Here is an 18,891-nt window from a genome sequence, read left to right on the forward strand (position 1 = left end):
CACCATCCGCCACGTTTATAACAATACAAACGTCCCGAATCCCTATATATTACCCTCAACGATATCGCCATCTTGGTCCGTTTTTTCTGCGATCGAGGAACTCTTTAGTGTTCTATTTATAGAATTAGGGTATTTCCTTTTTCACAGGTAACTTAGTTATACGCTTGAATGAGTTTCTATCGGTCAGGTAGATATATGTATCGATGGTTATATATGTGACATCTACACACAGGTATGGTTTGATTTGTAACAAAGCATGACTGATTTCTGCTCAATAAGTGTTCTTATTTATGGTATGAACGATTTGGCTTCGTCAGTCGAGATGGAAACTCCGAGACGAAAGCGTGTTCTTCTTGATGTAAGCTACGAAATGTACGGTCAATACCATGGTGTCTTATATGTTAACTCATTGTGTATTTATTAAAACGTTGGTACAACATTATCTTTTACTGTTGTAATTTTCATGATTCGATAACGCCACCCTCGTTATACCGCCATAATTGACACGGACAAAATGTGGCGATATAAGGAGGGTAGACTGTATGTAACTTTTGGAGGGCGGTAATAGTGTAAAGTATATAAATTTTGGTGTTGGTAATAGTATAAAGTATGTAACTTTTGGAGGGCGGTAATAGTGTAAAGTATATAACTTTTGGTGTTGGTAATGGTGTAAAGTATACAACTTTTGGTGTTGGTAATAGTATAAAGTATGTAACTTTTGTAGGGAGGTAATAGTGTAAAGTATATAACTTTTGGAGGGTGGTAATAGTGTAAAGTATGTAACTTTGGTGTTGTATAAACAAACAACAGCCTGTTCTTGTTTTTCATAATTACTCATCATCATTTAACATTAGATTTTTGAGTTCATCACTGATGATTTTAATTAGACACCATATTGTTGACCGTTGTTTTGCCTGTGGTAAAGGATTGCACAGATGAGGTCAGACTGTTCCTCTGGAAACCGCTCGGTTCAAACTCGTGATCACCAGGTAATTATAATGAAGTGCAAGTTGAAACTTAATTTTACTAGTTAAAGAAGTCTATCTTAAAAACAGAGCATATCATGGATTTATCTCTCGTGTCCTGTAACAAGCTATTGTGTGTGTGTCACGATTTCCACAATAAGCTGAGTGCCCAAGGATATTAATATCGCCCTCCTGTTTACCATGAAAAGAAAATCTGGTAATTGTTATGAACTCCTCTATAGAAAAATAAAGCATTAATGTCATAATAGTTAAAAGTGTAACAATACATGGTAACAGGACGTTCAAAGAACGACAATGTTATCTGTGAGTAGACTTAATCTATACCCAGCCAACCCTCGGTGGAGGTACAATCGGATGGAAGGGACTTTAAAAATTGCCATCAGAGGCTAGCTTTAGACTTTTAATATTATAGTTTACACGGGTTGCTATCGAAATCTTTGACAAATAATTGTCATGTTTTTGTCTCGTTAAATAATTACCCATTTAACACAGGGAAGTTAGAGGATTGTCTCATTGTTCTGTGTCAGAATATCAGTTAATGGAATATCCTTGTGATTTAATTTGGCAATAATACATGTAAAAGAATTGTTCCTATGATAAATGTTAAAATTTTTCTTTAATATGTTGATGATTGTTTGATTTGATCTGACACAATAGATGAGTGTCCGTGAGTACCGAGCAAGGGAATTACTTGGTCTTGGGGGATCGTTTTACCAAAGAGAGTTGCTCGCCCTTGACAAAGGCCTTGTCTGGTAGGTGTACATACAATTAAGATTTAAAACTTTTCTAAAATTAAATTGTGCCTTTATAAATTTCCCCTTCAAAGCTTTGACAAACATCGTGAGGAACAATAGCAATTGTCTACAGTAGCACCGTTAACAGTTGTAGGCTTGTAATGAGACCGTGTCAATATTTGTAGAAAGGTGGGGTGATATGAGAATCACAGTATCAGTGTAACCCCTGCCTGTTTGGGGGTCTTGGGCGTGCGAGATCACGTATTGTAGTTGTGATGTATCGTTGTGGCAGCGGTGACGGCCTTAGGGATAGAGGTAATTACAGCCGAAGTAAACACGCCCAACAATACCTCTGTCGTATTGTCTGTTCACCGTTATGACATAGCAACGCAAAACAGGAAGTGGAAATATTGATAATAATTGCCAAATTTTACATTAAATGACATTTTTTGATAAACACATATTTGCAGTTTTCATTTGAGTTAGTTTTGATTATTGTATTAATTGGTACAATGCAGGTGATATCACAGGTGTGCACTTGCTAACGAATAATTAATGGAATGTATGTAACGTGATATTTACTTTTAAGTGAGATACATCAATAGAAAGAAAGCCTTGTAAATGCATTCTTTTGTTGGGTCACGTTCATTTTAAAGTTTCTATTTCCCTTATTTTGTCAAGTGTTGGTGCCAGTAGGGTTTTTTTCTGCATAGATAAAGTTTTTGATTTAACATACAAGGTCTTGGTATTTAAGATCAGTTGAACCTACTAGCATGATATATCACTTTTCTTGGGTGTCTTGAGAAACCATGTTTTTAACTTTAATTGTCTTCATTGAAATCTCACATGTCTTTTTTATATTTCTTGAGTCCTCATCTGTCTTAATTAAAGATACTTTGTCTTATGTATTTACTCACTTGAAATATTGTGTCTTGAAGTATCTTATGAATTTATCTGTCTTGAAATATTGTGTCTTAATTAAATATCTGTCTTGTGGGGCAGTAACTCTTAAGATTTCAATTATGTCTTCATTAAAAAGATAAAGGGTCACATACCTTTGAGAGACTACACATGTCTTTATCTGTCTTGATACTTGTCCTTTTCTGTCTTGAGAGATAACATGAATTAAGAGTTTAACTATATTGTGAAATATTTAAACTGTCATCTGTCACCAGTTTTAAGAGACCAGGGCATTGAGAGTTACATTTGTACACTACCTTGTATTGAGAGTTCAACTGTCTTGACTTGTATGTCTTGTAAGTTCAACTGTCTTTACAGAGATGCCTTGTAAGTTCAACTGTCTTGATAGAGTAAATGTCTTGATAGAGTACATGTCTTACGAGTGTTTACCTGTCTTGATAGAGTACATGTCTTATGAGTGTTTACCTGCCTTGAGAGACCACATGTCTTACGAGTGTTGACCTGTCTTGATAGAGTACATGTCTTACGAGTGTTTACCTGTCTTGATAGAGTACATGTCTTACGAGTGTTTACCTGTCTTGATAGAGTACATGTCTTACGAGTGTTTACCTGTCTTGATAGAGTACATGTCTTAAGAGTGTTTACCTGCCTTGAGAGACCACATGTCTTACGAGTGTTTACCTGTCTTGATAGAGTACATGTCTTGGGAGTGTTTACCTGTCTTGATAGAGTACATGTCTTACGAGTGTTTACCTGTGTTGATAGAGTACATGTCTTACGAGTGTTTACCTGTGTTGATAGAGTACATGTCTTACGAGTGTTTACCTGTCTTGATAGAGTACATGTCTTACGAGTGTTTACCTGTCTTGATAGAGTACATGTCTTACAAGTGTTTACCTGTCTTGATAGAGTACATGTCTTACGAGTGTTTACCTGTGTTGATAGAGTACATGTCTTACGAGTGTTTACCTGTCTTGATAGAGTACATGTCTTACGAGTGTTTACCTGTCTTGATAGAGTACATGTCTTACAAGTGTTTACCTGTCTTGATAGAGTACATGTCTTACGAGTGTTTACCTGTCTTGATAGAGTACATGTCTTACGAGTGTTGACCTGTCTTGATAGAGTACATGTCTTACGAGTGTTTACCTTCTTTGATAGAGTACATGTCTTACGAGTGTTTACCTGTCTTGATAGAGTACATGTCTTGGGAGTGTTTACCTGTCTTGATAGAGTACATGTCTTACGAGTGTTTACCTGTCTTGATAGAGTACATGTCTTACGAATTGTGTTTACCTGCCTTGAGAGACCACATGTCTTACGAGTGTTTACCTGTCTTGATAGAGTACATGTCTTACGAGTGTTTACCTGCCTTGATAGAGTACATGTCTTACGAGTGTTTACCTGTCTTGATAGAGTACATGTCTTAGGAGTGTTTACCTGTCTTGATAGAGTACATGTCTTGGGAGTGTTTACCTGTCTTGATAGAGTACATGTCTTACGGGTGTTTACCTGTCTTGATAGAGTACATGTCTTGGGAGTGTTTACCTGTCTTGATAGAGTACATGTCTTACGGGTGTTTACCTGTCTTGATAGAGTACATGTCTTACGAGTGTTTACCTGTCTTGATAGAGTACATGTCTTACGAGTGTTTACCTGTCTTGATAGAGTACATGCCTTGTGAGTGTTTACCTGCCTTGAGAGACCACATGTCTTACGAGTGTTTACCTGTCTTGAGAGACCACATGACTTGATCAAGACTACTCTAAGACAGCATATCTTGACAGTTCAACTGCATTCAGAAAGCACACCTTAAGATTTCAGCTTCCCTGAGTCTTAAACAGTTCAAATGTCATTAGAGAATTTTGAATTAAGAGATTGCATATCTGTCTGTATGGAGGTCATTAGCTGTCTTTTGAAAAGTCACCTGTCTTATATGACCTGTCCATTGTTGAAGACAGACCTGTGTGACCTTTATGTAGTAGAATGGTTAAGCCTACACCAGCAATAACTTATTTTGGTAGAGGCCGCAGTCAACTAATCATACAACCACAAAACAAATATTATGTCCAGAAGTAATAGCTCATTTAACAGGCATCTAATCAGTTCATTAAAATTTTCTAATTTACATCACTGTAATGTGGTATTGAGGAGCATGTAATGAGGGAAACTTTAATACTCTTTGGTAACAAACAACCCCTGAAAGTCATCTGAAGCCGATTTAGAATTTCGTTTTCAACTGGTATCATCACAAAATAAAGTATAAAACAGGGTCTTAACAAAAATGAAAGGCAAGAGAAAGCCCTTTAATGGGAGTGTTATAGGTAATGTGATTTTGCAAGTATTTGTTGATGTAATCTGGTAGCAGATTACAAAGGATGATGTTGCTATCCTCAAAGCCTGGTGCTGGTAGCTGTCAAGCACATTCTGTTGGGGAATCAACTTCTTTTGTTGGGTGTCTGTGATAGATGTCTTGCTCTGTCCAGACATCCATGATGCAGATTCTTGTAACCAGGGAATCATTATTGTTGTGTTATAATGGTATGTCTACTACAAGGCCTTCATATTTTATCACTGCTTTTTATTAGGGCTTTTGGGGGCCAATGATGGGCCCCTTTCCCAACTTTGTGTTTTAGCTGAATTCCCTAAATTTGCAATTTACTTCTGAAAATATCTTTCCCAATTCACCAATGTTCTAACCAAAATGAGGCAAAAAACAACCAATCCCAAACCAGTGAGGAAAAGACCTGGCCATGGTTTTTATCTGAAATTCTCAAAATTTCGTCCTTAATTTTTTCTTTAAAACTGCCCAAGAATTATCGTTAAATTTTGACATAAAGGTCTGCACAGCCTATATTGGTCTACATATTCTAAAAGTTTAGACTCTTGACTGTTTTACTTTTTCTTGTGGACTTCGATGAATAATTAACTGTCCATGCACAACAGGTATCCAGGGTATGATATAAAATGATAATCAGTCCAGGTAGCCATTAAAATTGACAGATATAAATGATACTTAGTTCAGGTAACCGCTATTCTGTACTTGCGTAAGCGCTATAGTGTACACAGGTAACCACTATAATGTACTCGGGTAATAAGTATAATGTAATCAGGTAACCACTATAATGTATATTTGTGTAACCACTATAATGTACTACTATAATGTACTTGGGTAACCACTATAATGTACTCCGTTAACCAATAAAATGTACTCTGGTAGCCCGATAATTTGCTCTGGTAACCACTATAATGTACTTTGGTAACCACTATGATGTACTTTGGTAACCACTATAATATACTTTGGTAACCACTATAATGTACTTGGGTAACCACTTTGATGTAATTTGGTAACCACTATAATGTACTTTGGTAACCACTATAATGTTCTCATGTAACCACTACAATGTACTTTGGTAACCACTATAATGTACTTGGGTCACCACTATAATGTACTCTGGTAACCACTATAATGTACTCAGGTAACCACTATAATGTACTCAGGTAGCCACTAAAATGCACTCATGTAACCACTATAATATTCTCATGTAACCACTATGATGAACTCTGGTAGCCACTATAATATACTTTGGCTACCACTATAATGTACTTTGGTAACCACTATAATGTACTCAGGTAACCACTATGATGAACTCTGGTAGCCACTATAATATACTTTGGCTACCACTATAATGTACTTTGGTAACCACTATAATGTACTCAGGTAACCACTATGATGTACTCTGGTAACCACTATAATATACTTGGTTAACCACTAAAATGTACTTGGGTAACCACTATAATATACTTTGGTACTCTGGTAACCACTATAATATACTTGGGTAACCACTAAAATGTACTTGGTTAACCACTATAATATACTTTGGTAACCACTATAATGTACTTGGGTAACCACTATAATGTACTCAGGTAACCACTATAATGTACTTGGGTAACCACTATAATGTACTCAGGTTACCACTATAATGTACTCAGGTAACCACTATAATGTACTCGGGTAACCGCTATGATGTACTTGGGTAACCACTATAATGTACTCAGGTAACCACTATAATGTACTTGGGTAACCACTATAATGTACTCTGGTAACCACTATAATGTATACTTGGGTAACCACTATAATGTATACCTGGGTAACCACTAAAATGTACTTGGGTCACCACTATAATGTACTCGGTAAACCACTATAATGTACTGGGGTAACCACTTTAATGTACTTGGGTAACTACTATAATGTACTCGGTAAACCACTATAATGTACTCGGTAAACCACTATAATGTACTTTGGTAACCACTATAATGTATACTTGGGTAACCACTATAATGTACTTGGGTAACCACTATAATGTATACTTGGGTAGCCACTATAATGTACTTGGGTAACCACTATAATATACTTTGGTAACCACTATAATGTACTTGGGTAACCACTATAATGTACTTGGGTAACCACTATAATGTATACTTGGGTAGCCACTATGATGTACTTTGGTAACCACTATAATGTACTTGGGTAACCACTTTAATGTATACTTGGGTCACCACTATAATGTATACTTGTGTAACCACTATAATGTATACTTGGGTAACCACTATAATGTATACTTGGGTAACCACTATAATGTACTTGGGTAACCACTATAATGTATACTTGGGTAACCACTATAATGTACTTGGGTAACTTCTATAATGTTTACTTGGGTAACCACTGTAATGTATACTTGGGTAACCACTGTAATGTATACTTGGGTAACCACTATAATGTATACTTGGGTAACCACTATAATGTATACTTGGGTAACCACTATAATGTACTTGGGTAACCACTATAATGTATACTTGGGTAACCACTATAATGTACTTGGGTAACTACTATGTTTACTTGGGTAACCACTGTAATGTATACTTGGGTAACCACTTTAATGTACTTGGGTTACCACTATAATGTACTTGGGTTACCACTATAATGTACTCTGGTAACCACTATAATGTACTTGGGTTACCACTATAATGTACTCTGGTAACCACTATAATGTACTTGTGTAACCACTATAATATACTTGGGTAACCACTATAATGTACTCGGGTAACCACTATAATGTACTTGGGTAACCACTATAATATACTTGGGTAACCACTATAATGTACTCGGGTAACCACTATAATGTATACTTGTGTAACCACTATAATATACTTGGGTAACCACTATAATGTACTCGGGTAACCACTATAATGTACTCGGGTAACCACTTTAATGTACTTGGGTAACCACTTTCGGTTAACAACTATAATGTATAATTTGTTAACCACTATTCTGTACTCTGGTACCACCAATATGTACTTGGGTCACCACTATAATGTATTCAGGTAACCACTATAATGTACTCTGGTAACCGCTATGATGTACTCTAGTAACCACTGATGACTCGGACGATCACTATAAAGGACTTTGAGGTTTCAGTTTGATTGACTTGGGTTACCAATGAAATGAACTTCAGGGACACAGCACAGACAAAGTTATTTGTGTAAAGGAATCTGGAAACCATGATACAGATTGGAATATAGGACAAGGACTGAAAGGACTTGGGGATCCTTGAGAATTATCTGTAATAACACTGACTGTAGAGAAATGAATCCATGACTTGGATTTCATATCCAGTTTTAACAGTTTAACATGTTAATTTACTGCTGCTCTTCCCTGTTGACAGGTGGGTATGTAATTAAGGCAGATATCGTTTTATAACCAGAAGGCCACTGTATTAAATGTCCTCTAATCCCTCTTGTGAAACACACAAGATGGCCGCCTGACACAGCCTGAGCATGTACCTTTTAGTTGGTGTTTCCCAATGAGTGTCTGTGTTGAGGCGGGCTTTGTTTTGACAGGTAGGGGATGTAAGCCTTGTCAGATATTCAGGGATTACAAACCCACTGGCACTAAATGTCTTTCCTGTTCTCTCTGAAATACACAAGATGTTAAATAAAATCCCACAACACCCTAAACCTTCCTTGTCATCAAATGTAAATGAATGATGCATATCTATAATACCAGGAACCACTGGATCTGATAGAGATACTTAAATTTGTTTCTGTTGTCAGCAGCATAGCGACCAGTTTTAAATGTAGACTAAATGAGGAGATTAAGACTTGTGATACCCTTGTCATTACCTCTGTCGGCTTAAGGGTCGTCATGGAACCCTCATCTGGCAGTTTTTGTTTCAGCATATCAGCATTGTGATGTTACGGTTGTAATGTTGACAAGGGAGGGTGACAAAGCTATAATCAGTATGAGAAGCTCACCTGTCATCCTGTTAATTTTCTCGCTCTAAGCCTAACCCAGGAGGGTGGAAACGGTCACAGAATGGCCCATTTCATTTGAATACGTTCCTCTTATCCTTTAAAAGTTGACAATTTCATTTTGGAGTATTTGATTTTCATGACATATCTTTTGGAATGACTACATTAGCAGGTTGTTCCGTATCTGAAGAAACCAGAGACATGGTAAACCTTGATGATATTACAACTTTGACTATTTAGGTTATCCTCTTTTTAAATATGGAATTAATTAAAGACTGTTTTAAAAAAGTTTTATTTAGTTTTTCAATCTGTTTTTGAATTAAGAGGAAAAAAATGGAAATTGAAAGGTCGTGGCATTTTTAACTTGGAAATGAAAACACTTAGGAAAATAATTATCATTTTGAAGAACATTAATTGAATGGCATATTTTGCATAATTATAATTGGATTAATTAATATTAAATCATGAAAAGAAATACTGCAAATAAATGTTAGGAACAAAAAAAAAAAAAGGAGTAAAATAAAAAAAAATGAAAAATATCAAAAACAGAAAAGTGTTTAAAATACAACCTCCATCGGAATTTTTTTAGTCGTTTGAATAATCTTTGACCAATATGACGGCTGTTGCCCGGTTACAGTTCTGTGTCATTGTTTCATTTGAAGCATCCATTAATGGTTTAGTGTCAGTAGGGTTGCTGGGTATTGTCCTCATCATGTTAAATGGCTATTCCTTGGCATGATTCAGTAACACAGATGCCACTGCACACCATTGTTTCTTTCACTGAACAGATACTGTAGACCTCTTGAATATTTGATCATTCAAATTATCAAATTTTCTTTGAATTATTAACAATTCATGAAAATGTTCAGATCAATTTCAATTATAGTTTTTCTAGTTTTTTTGATGCATTTAATTTAAAATAAAGATTCTTATATCTCAAAGTCTCCAAACATATCATTCACATGTTTCTTTTCAGCATCTTTTAAGGATATTTACCATCAAAAATATCTGCTGCATTAATTTAACACTTGTTTCTATCTGCATTGCACATTCATTGGAACTGTTGTCAGAATTATTGGGATTGAAAAGAAGGAATGTGAATGAATGAAATTTTCATTTATTGTCATGCCTGCTAGGTGCTGTCCATATCCATTGACTCTGGATCCAGCTGAAGACAAAGGGCGATTCAGTGTACTATTTGTTGTAGAATCTCTCAGTAACAAAATCTATTAAGCTACTTGAACACAGGTGGTTTTAAGATGAAGTTTTAATTATTGCATATCACTAATTTTTTTTATTTAGTGAATAACATACTTAAGAATTTTTTTTTTTAAACCACCGAAACCAATCTATAATCTCAGGAACCAAAAATGTGCATTCCTTGTTCTTGATGTGAATGCCAAAATACCTCCAGGTATATATCTAAACGTTTTCTGAGACAAGATCTTCTTTATCTGTAGACGGTGGTCCCCAGTTTCATCAATATTTATTCTTTAACTTAAAATTCTCCATAGGGAAGCATTAATAAATCTAAGGAAAGTTCCTTAACTGAGATTTTTTCCTTAAATTCAATAATGCTTTCCTATTGAAATTTTTTAATTCATGGAATTTCCTTATAGAAGTTGAAGAATGTTGATGAAATCAGCACCTGGTTATTACATGTCAGAGATAATTTAAGAAAAAGAAGTTGTTGGTTTATGAAATTGACCAAAATTTAGATGCATGGAAAGGAGATTGAGTAGTGGTAGAAGTTGGTAGATATATTGTTTAACTAGTAAGATTATTAACTTACCTCTGTGATAGTCATTGACAAAGTAAGAGTTGATGAGGGTTCATGATTCAGAACTTGTCTTTAAAGTTCTCTCATATTCTAGTCTATATACATATATTTTGTGGAAAAAAAATCTATTACATTATAAATTTAATTGCCTGCTGGGAAAAGAAAAACAGGGTCTTTGATGACGGTAAAGTGATGAGATTGTGATCTTCGAACACAAAGGGGACAGGGCGGTAAAAAGCAGTCTGTAGCTCCCCTCACGGAGGGGGGGTCAGGTGGCGAGGGTCCGGGTGTAACAATTAAACCCCTGGAGGGAGGGGGACATCAAACAAGGAGAGATGTGTAATGACTAAGGAACAGGTGATGCACTCTACCGTAATGGCTCACCGTAATACTACAAGACGGTAATAGTGCAGGTCTATAACTATAACTATACAGTTATTCCTTGTAGTATTTACTCTATTCTCTGTAGTTGCTTCCAGATAATGACTATTGTCTCTCTCTTGTTCTATTACTCATTGAATTGTTTTATCAGACATGAAATGAAGATGGTTCTGCATTCCGCTTTGATATCTTACTTACAGATTTTGGTGTCTTTTCTCAGGAGAAAGTAAAATAAGAATACATCTCTTAAAAAAAAAAGAATAAATAAATAAATAAAAAAAAAAATTTAATATTTCATAAAAAACAAAATTTATCAGTCAGTGAATTTATCATCTGAACATAAATATAACTAGTTGTACAGAGATCTGACAGTAAATGGTGACTAGTTATACAGATATCTGACAAAAGATGGTGACTAGTTGTACAAAGATCTGACAGAAAATTGTGACTAGTTGTATAGAGATCTGAAGGTAAATTTTGGGTAGAAATGAATAGAGATCTGACAGTAAATGGTGACTAGTTGTAGGGAGATCTGACAGTAAATGGTGGCTAGTTTTACAGAGATCTGACAGTAAATGGTAGCTAGTTATACAGATATCTGACAAAAGATGGTGACTAGTTGTACAAAGATCTGACAGAAAATTGTGACTAGTTGTACAGAGATTTGAAGGTAAATTTTGGGTAGAAATGAACAGAGATCTGACAGTAAATGGTGACTAGTTGTAGGGAGATCTGACAGTAAATGGTGGCTAGTTTTGCAGAGATCGGACAGTAAATGGTAGCTAGTTGTACAGAGATCTGACAGTAAATGGTGAATAGTTGTACAGATATCTGACAGTAAATGGTGGCTTGTTGTATAGAGATCTGACAGTAAATGGTGGCTAGTTGTACGGAGATCTGACAGTAAATGATGACTAGTTGTACAGAGATCTGACAGTAAATGGTGACTAGTTGTAAAGATATCTGACAGTAAATGGTGGCTAGTTGTACAGAGATCTGACAGTAAATGGTGACTAGTTGTACAGATATGTGACAGTAAATGGTGACTAGTTGTACGGAGATCTGACAATAAATGGTGGCTAGTTGTACAGATATCTGACAGTAAATGGTGACTAGTTGTACAGAGATCTGACAGTAAATAGTGAATAGTTGTACAGAGATCTGACAGTAAATGGTGGCTAGTTGTAGGGAGATCTGACAGTTAATGGTGACTAGTTGTACAGATATCTGACAGTAAATGGTGGCTAGTTGTACAGATATCTGACAGTAAATGGTGGCTAGTTGTAGAGAGATCTGACAGTAAATGGTGGCTAGTTGTAGAGAGATCTGACAGTAAATGGTGACTAGTTGTAGAGATCTGACAATAAATGGTGGCTAGTTGTACAGATATCTGACAGTAAATGGTGACTAGTTGTACAGAGATCTGACAGTAAATAGTGAATAGTTGTACAGAGATCTGACAGTAAATGGTGGCTAGTTGTAGGGAGATCTGACAGTTAATGGTGACTAGTTGTACAGAGATCTGACAGTAAATGGTGGCTAGTTGTACATATCTGACAGTAAATGGTGGCTAATTCTACAGAGATCTGACAGTAAATGGTGACTAGTTGTAGAGAGATCTGATAGTAATATTGGACCAGTTGTGCAGAGATTTGGCAGTAATCAGTGGTTAGTTTTGCATTATTTGACAGGAAATCGTGGCTAGTTGTTTTGCTACCCTGATCTGATGATATATGGTGGTCGGTGTTAATTGTACACCAATATGAAGGTACCATTACTTATCTTTGTCATTACGCTGATATTTGTCATGCTTGGTTATTTCAACACAGGAAAGCTTGAACAGATCAGCAGGCTTGACACCACTTAGCAATAGAGTAACATTGATGAATGATGTTTCAGACTCTCAGTGCAGTGTTCTTGGTATTTAAGAAATAATTAACCCGAGCTATTCACCATTTTCTAAATTCCTCAGATTATTAACCCTCTCACAAAAGCACACAATTCTTTTTTTTTAAAGTTCCTGTTAAAAAACCACAAACAAGGGAAGAAAGAAAAAGTGTGAAAGAGGAAAAAAAAGGAGACAAAACTCGTAGGAATTTTGACTAGCCACTTATGTCGGTTTTGGCAATTGCTGAAGCTGACATAACTTACTAGGCATCAACACTTTGTAACACATCTTTTGTTAACTCAACTGTAGGCAAACAGAGGCCTGCAACCTTAGTAGTAAGATTCTTGTCTTCAGAAAAGTCTATTTTTTATGAGTTTGTTATGTTTTTTTCCTCGTTTAGATTGGTTAATGCCAGTCTGTTAGTCAGGTTTTTCAAAATTTTAATTGACGCTCAACTGTTGTGATTTTATGCTCCATTTCAAACTGCAGAATTATTGGGAATACTGTTCCAAGTTAATATTTCTCGGCGCTAATTCTACACATTGGTGGAGTTATTAGAGACAGCGTTTGAAGGGTTCACATATAACAAGAGGTTTTGTTGTGGTTTGAACGAAGAGCCTCCCACAAGCTTGGGTACATCAAGTACTTTCTAGTAATAATGGTTTTCACCGACAATGTGCACTGGCTTTAACTCTCCTGGCATTAATTCCTATATATACATACTTATTATCATTATCTAGATTTGCTGCCTAATTCTCTGTGTTGACGATCCTCATCCGACATACATTCTTACTGTGTTTGTTAGGAAATTGTTCTACTCTATTTTAACGCAATTTAGAGATTTGCTATAACAAGATCCATGTGAGTATTCCATCTTACTTGATATCTGTACGATATAAGCACTGGGAGGGGGGAGAAACAGTGGGGGATAAAGAGGACCGCTCACTGCTGCTGCACAATGCACCAGATACATACACCGTTCAAGTTTCCGTGGAAACAATAGCTATACATCAAATACACATCTACACCTATCAGTTTCAACCTGACTGAAATTTTACCTTTGTCGGGTCTTTTTAACAATTCACGGTTGATGTTTTATTGTATTATTTAGACAGATGTGTGTTGAATATTGATGCATCATTTTTTGCGTCCGTTTATGGTAGTTTATGATATTGCCTTCCATAAAGACGAACGACTCGCCTAACAATACACATGTTTATATACTTTTATGATCTTACAATATTTGCCTTGCATATCACTTTAATAGATGTCTGTACAGGGCTACCGTTGGTTTTGTTGTGCTTATTTCATCATTGTGTTGAAATGAGGTGTCGTAGTGGCATATATAAAGTTCAAACAAATTCAGGAAGTCTTATGAATTAGTATGTGGCCGGCTGAAGTGGTGTATAAGTACCCAGGATGTAGTTAAACACTGCACTGTGTTTCAATCAAAATCTTCATTAAGATAAAGTGGCAGGATCCACAATGACCATGGCGTATGGGGGAGGCGAGACATTTTCCTCTGTTTCAAGTCATTTTTGTCGGCCGCCTTGTTTACTGTAACTAGTCGACTATTGGACAGGATTACTTTTTAAGCCTCCACTCGTAATATTTAATAATTTCACGTGGTGCATGTGTCTTTTGTTAGAGTGGGTTGCCTGTAACGACAGTCTGCTCCCTGTCTGTGACCGATGGAAACGAATGCTTGATATAAAGTGTACAGTAGCAGGGTTTGGCAGTAGGTGTCAATAGTGATTGTAAGCCCCACATCCTGATAAAGCATTCTTATTTTGGGGTAAATGTAAAGATATGCTGCCTAGAGTTTATATACACTGCCTAAAGTTTATATACATTGCCTAGAGTTTGCATGCACTTCATAAAGTTTATATAAACTTCTTCAAGTTTATATACACTTCTTAAAGTTTATACACACTTCCTAAAATTTATATACACTGCCTAAAGTTTATATACACTTCTTAAAACTTATATACACTGCCTAAAGTTTATATACACTTCTTAAAGTTTATATACACTTCCTAAAATTTATATACACTGCCTAAAGTTTATATACACTTCTTAAAGTTTATATACACTTCCTAAAGTTTATATACACTTCCTAAAGTTAATACATACTGCCTAAATTTTATACATACTGCCTAAAGTTTATATACACTGCCTAGAGTTTATATACATACTGCCTAGAGTTATATATATTTCCTAAAGTTTATAAATACTGCCTGAAGTTTATATACACTGCCTAAAGTTTATATATACACTGCCTAAAGTTTATATACACTGCCTAAAGTTTATATATACACTGTCTAAAGTTTATATACACTGCCTAAAGTTTATATACACTGCCTCAAGTTTATATACACTACCTAAAGTTAATATGTACACTGCCTAAAGTTCATATGTACACTGTCTAAAGTTTATATACACTTCCCTGAGTTTATATACACTGACAAGAGTTTATACATACTGCCTAGAGTTTATATACATTGCCTAGAGTTATAATATACATACTGTCTAGAGTTATATACACTGCCTGAAGTTTATATATACACTGCCTAAAGTTTATATATACACTGCCTAAAGTTTATATACATTGCCTAGAGTTATATACATACTGCCTAGAGTTATATACATTTCCTAAAGTTTATAAATACTGCCTGAAGTTTATATACACTGCCTAAAGTTTATATATACACTGCCTAAAGTTTATATACACTGCCTAAAGTTTATACATACACTGCCTAAAGTTTATATACACTGCCTAAAGTTTATATACACTGCCTAGAGTTATATACATACTGCCTAGAGTTATATACATTTCCTAAAGTTTTTAAATACTGCCTAAAGTTTATATACACTGTCTAAAGTTTATATACACTTCCCTGAGTTTATATACACTGACAAGAGTTTATATACACTTCCTAGAGTAAATACACTGCCTAAAGTTTATATACACTGCCTAGAGTTTATATACACTGCCTTAAGTTTATATACACTGACAAGGGTTTATATACACTGCCTAGAGTTTATATACACTGCCTAGAGTTTATATACACTGCCTAGAGTTTATATACACTGACAAGAGTTTATATACACTGCCTAGAGTTTATATACACTGCCTAGAGTTTATATACACTGCCTAGAGTTTATATACACTGCCTAAAGTTTATATACACTGACAAGAGTTTATATACACTGCCTAGAGTTTATATACACTGCCTAAAGTTTATATACACTGCCTAAAGTTTATTTACACTGCCTAGAGTAAATACACTGACAAGAGTTTATATACACTGCCTAGAGTTTATATACACTGCCTAGAGTTTATATACACTGCCTAAAGTTTATATACACTGCCTAAAGTTTATTTACACTGCCTAGAGTAAATACACTTACGAGAGTTTATATACACTGGCTAGAATTTATATAACCTGCCTGGAAAGTCTATATACACTGTCCAGGGACTATATATACATTTTGATTGTCATATAAATTCTGTATGAGGTCTATATATACACTGTTAGGTCTATATACTGTCTGTTAATTATACACACTTTCTGAGGTTTGTATACAATGTTTAAGGTCTATATACTGTCTGTTAATTATACACACTTTCTGAGGTTTGTATACAATGTTTAAGGTCTATATACTGTCTGAATTATACACACTTTCTGAGGGTTGTATACAATGTTTAAGGTTTATATACTGTCTGTGAATTATACACACTTTCTGAGGGTTGTATACAATGTTTAAGGTTTATATACTGTCTGTTAATTATACACACTTTCTGAAGGTTGTATACACTGTTTAAGGTCTATATACTGTCTGTTAATTATACACACTTTCTGAGGGTTGTATACAATGTTTAAGGTCTATATACTGTCTGAATTATACACACTTTCTGAGGTTTGTATACAATGTTTAAGGTCTATATACTGTCTGAATTATACACACTTTCTGAGGTTTGTATACAATGTTTAAGGTCTATATACTGTCTGAATTATACACACTTTCTGAGGGTTGTATACAATGTTTAAGGTCTATATACTGTCTAAGAGTGTTATATTTAATCTCAGAGTCTGAGGTCCATACAAACTGTCTGACGAGGAATGGGAGAGGGTCTGGGGCAAAATGGAAGCCAGGAATGTGACCAAAAGGGGAGAGAATGGCAAGGAAATGTAAAGATAAAAAGAGGGATGGAGGGACAGATGAGAAAGTGTCATAAAACCTGTATAATCATTGAATGGTTCAATTAAGAAGGAATATTCTTTCCATAGATTTTCCTATTTTAAACATATCTTTGCATATAGACCTGTATGATTATTTATAATTAGTTTATCACAAAATCAAATTGACTTTTTCTTTACATTAGTTTACTTCGACATAATTTTTTTGTGAAAATGAAACTATACTTGTGAATATCATTTTCCATAACAAATTTTATCTTAGCTACATTATTTTCATCTTCTCAACACATAGAGGGGTAAGAAATGTTTTTTGTGTGTTTGTGCACATGTTTTTAACAAACATTTATATTCTGTGCTGAAAACCTATTGGGTACCGCCATGTTTCCTCTTATCTGCACTCTTACACACTAGGGGGAGGAATTAGGGGATCAGATGAGAACCCTGATACCCAACCATAAATGAGGGGAGGTAAATCCCGCCTCAGCTTCGGAAGGGCTGTACATGGGGTACAACAAATCCACTCAAATCTTTCTGAATGGAATCAGCTGTCGTCAATTATATTCACATTCGGAGGGACTTTGTTAGGCCAGGTTCAGCCTACCTGATGGGAACACCTACCAATTCTCAAAGACACCGAGATCTACTGCAATCTTACAACTGTCCTTATTTTAGGGAACCACCGGCTTGTATTGGGAGAAAACTCCAATCCACAGGGTATTTGAAATTGTCCATTAATTAAGTTTGTAGGTATGAGTAATGGCTGTTGTGCAGGCTGGCCATTATATACTGCTGTAGCAGATTATTAATCAGGGTTGTGTAATGAACTGATTAGGGGGCTGATAGACAGGGGTCAGGATGGGAGGGGCCCCTGTGAGCCACCTGACCCCGACAGATTCAGAGCAGATGTAGAGTCCTCCCCAAGCTGCTGATCAAGTCTACAGAGTGACGAGCCAAGGACATTCTTCAAAAGTTTTTAAACCAAAATGTGGTATATCATAAAAAATTTACTCACTTCACTAAATTGAATAGGGGAAATGTTTGTGATAATGCATTAACTCTACAGCTTTAAATCAAATAAGTGATTATGGACTAGAACTGCTTCTGACATATACCTCAGTAGTTTTGAAACAATAGGTTTATGGACAGTAAAGTGTAGTTATTGTTCAAATGTTTGTTATTTCTATATAACAAAGAAGAAATATTACTATATTTTCATAATAGTTTAAATTGCTCCTGCTTTGAAAAAGACAAATTCTCTTGTTCCAATTAACAGATAACACAGTTTTGTGGAGCATTGTATTTAGGTGGTATTCTCTTTAATTATGGCAATACTTAAAGAAACTCCAGCCAATATCATACAAGACGTTCCCATAAAAAGAAATATATTCATTTAAATTGCACAGGTATTTTTTGTAGGGTGAGTCTTCAAAATAATTTTTGTAGTTTTAATGGTATTTTAAAAAATAAATAGGGTCCTTTTCAATATCTTTGCTTCAGAAGTCGATAGATAGGGACTGCTCAAGTGCGAACTCTGAATTAGAACCATGAACTAACACTCTTATATAGGCTTCAGACTTTATAACTTAATTATAAGTTTTATATTTTTTTCACTCTCAGACTTTTTTAAGTAGTATTTTTACATCTTATATAAGTGGAGATTTACAACAAAGGGGGATAACTAGTAGGA

Source organism: Pecten maximus, chromosome 10, assembly GCF_902652985.1.
Source record: "Pecten maximus chromosome 10, xPecMax1.1, whole genome shotgun sequence".
Lineage (NCBI taxonomy): Eukaryota > Metazoa > Mollusca > Bivalvia > Pectinida > Pectinidae > Pecten > Pecten maximus.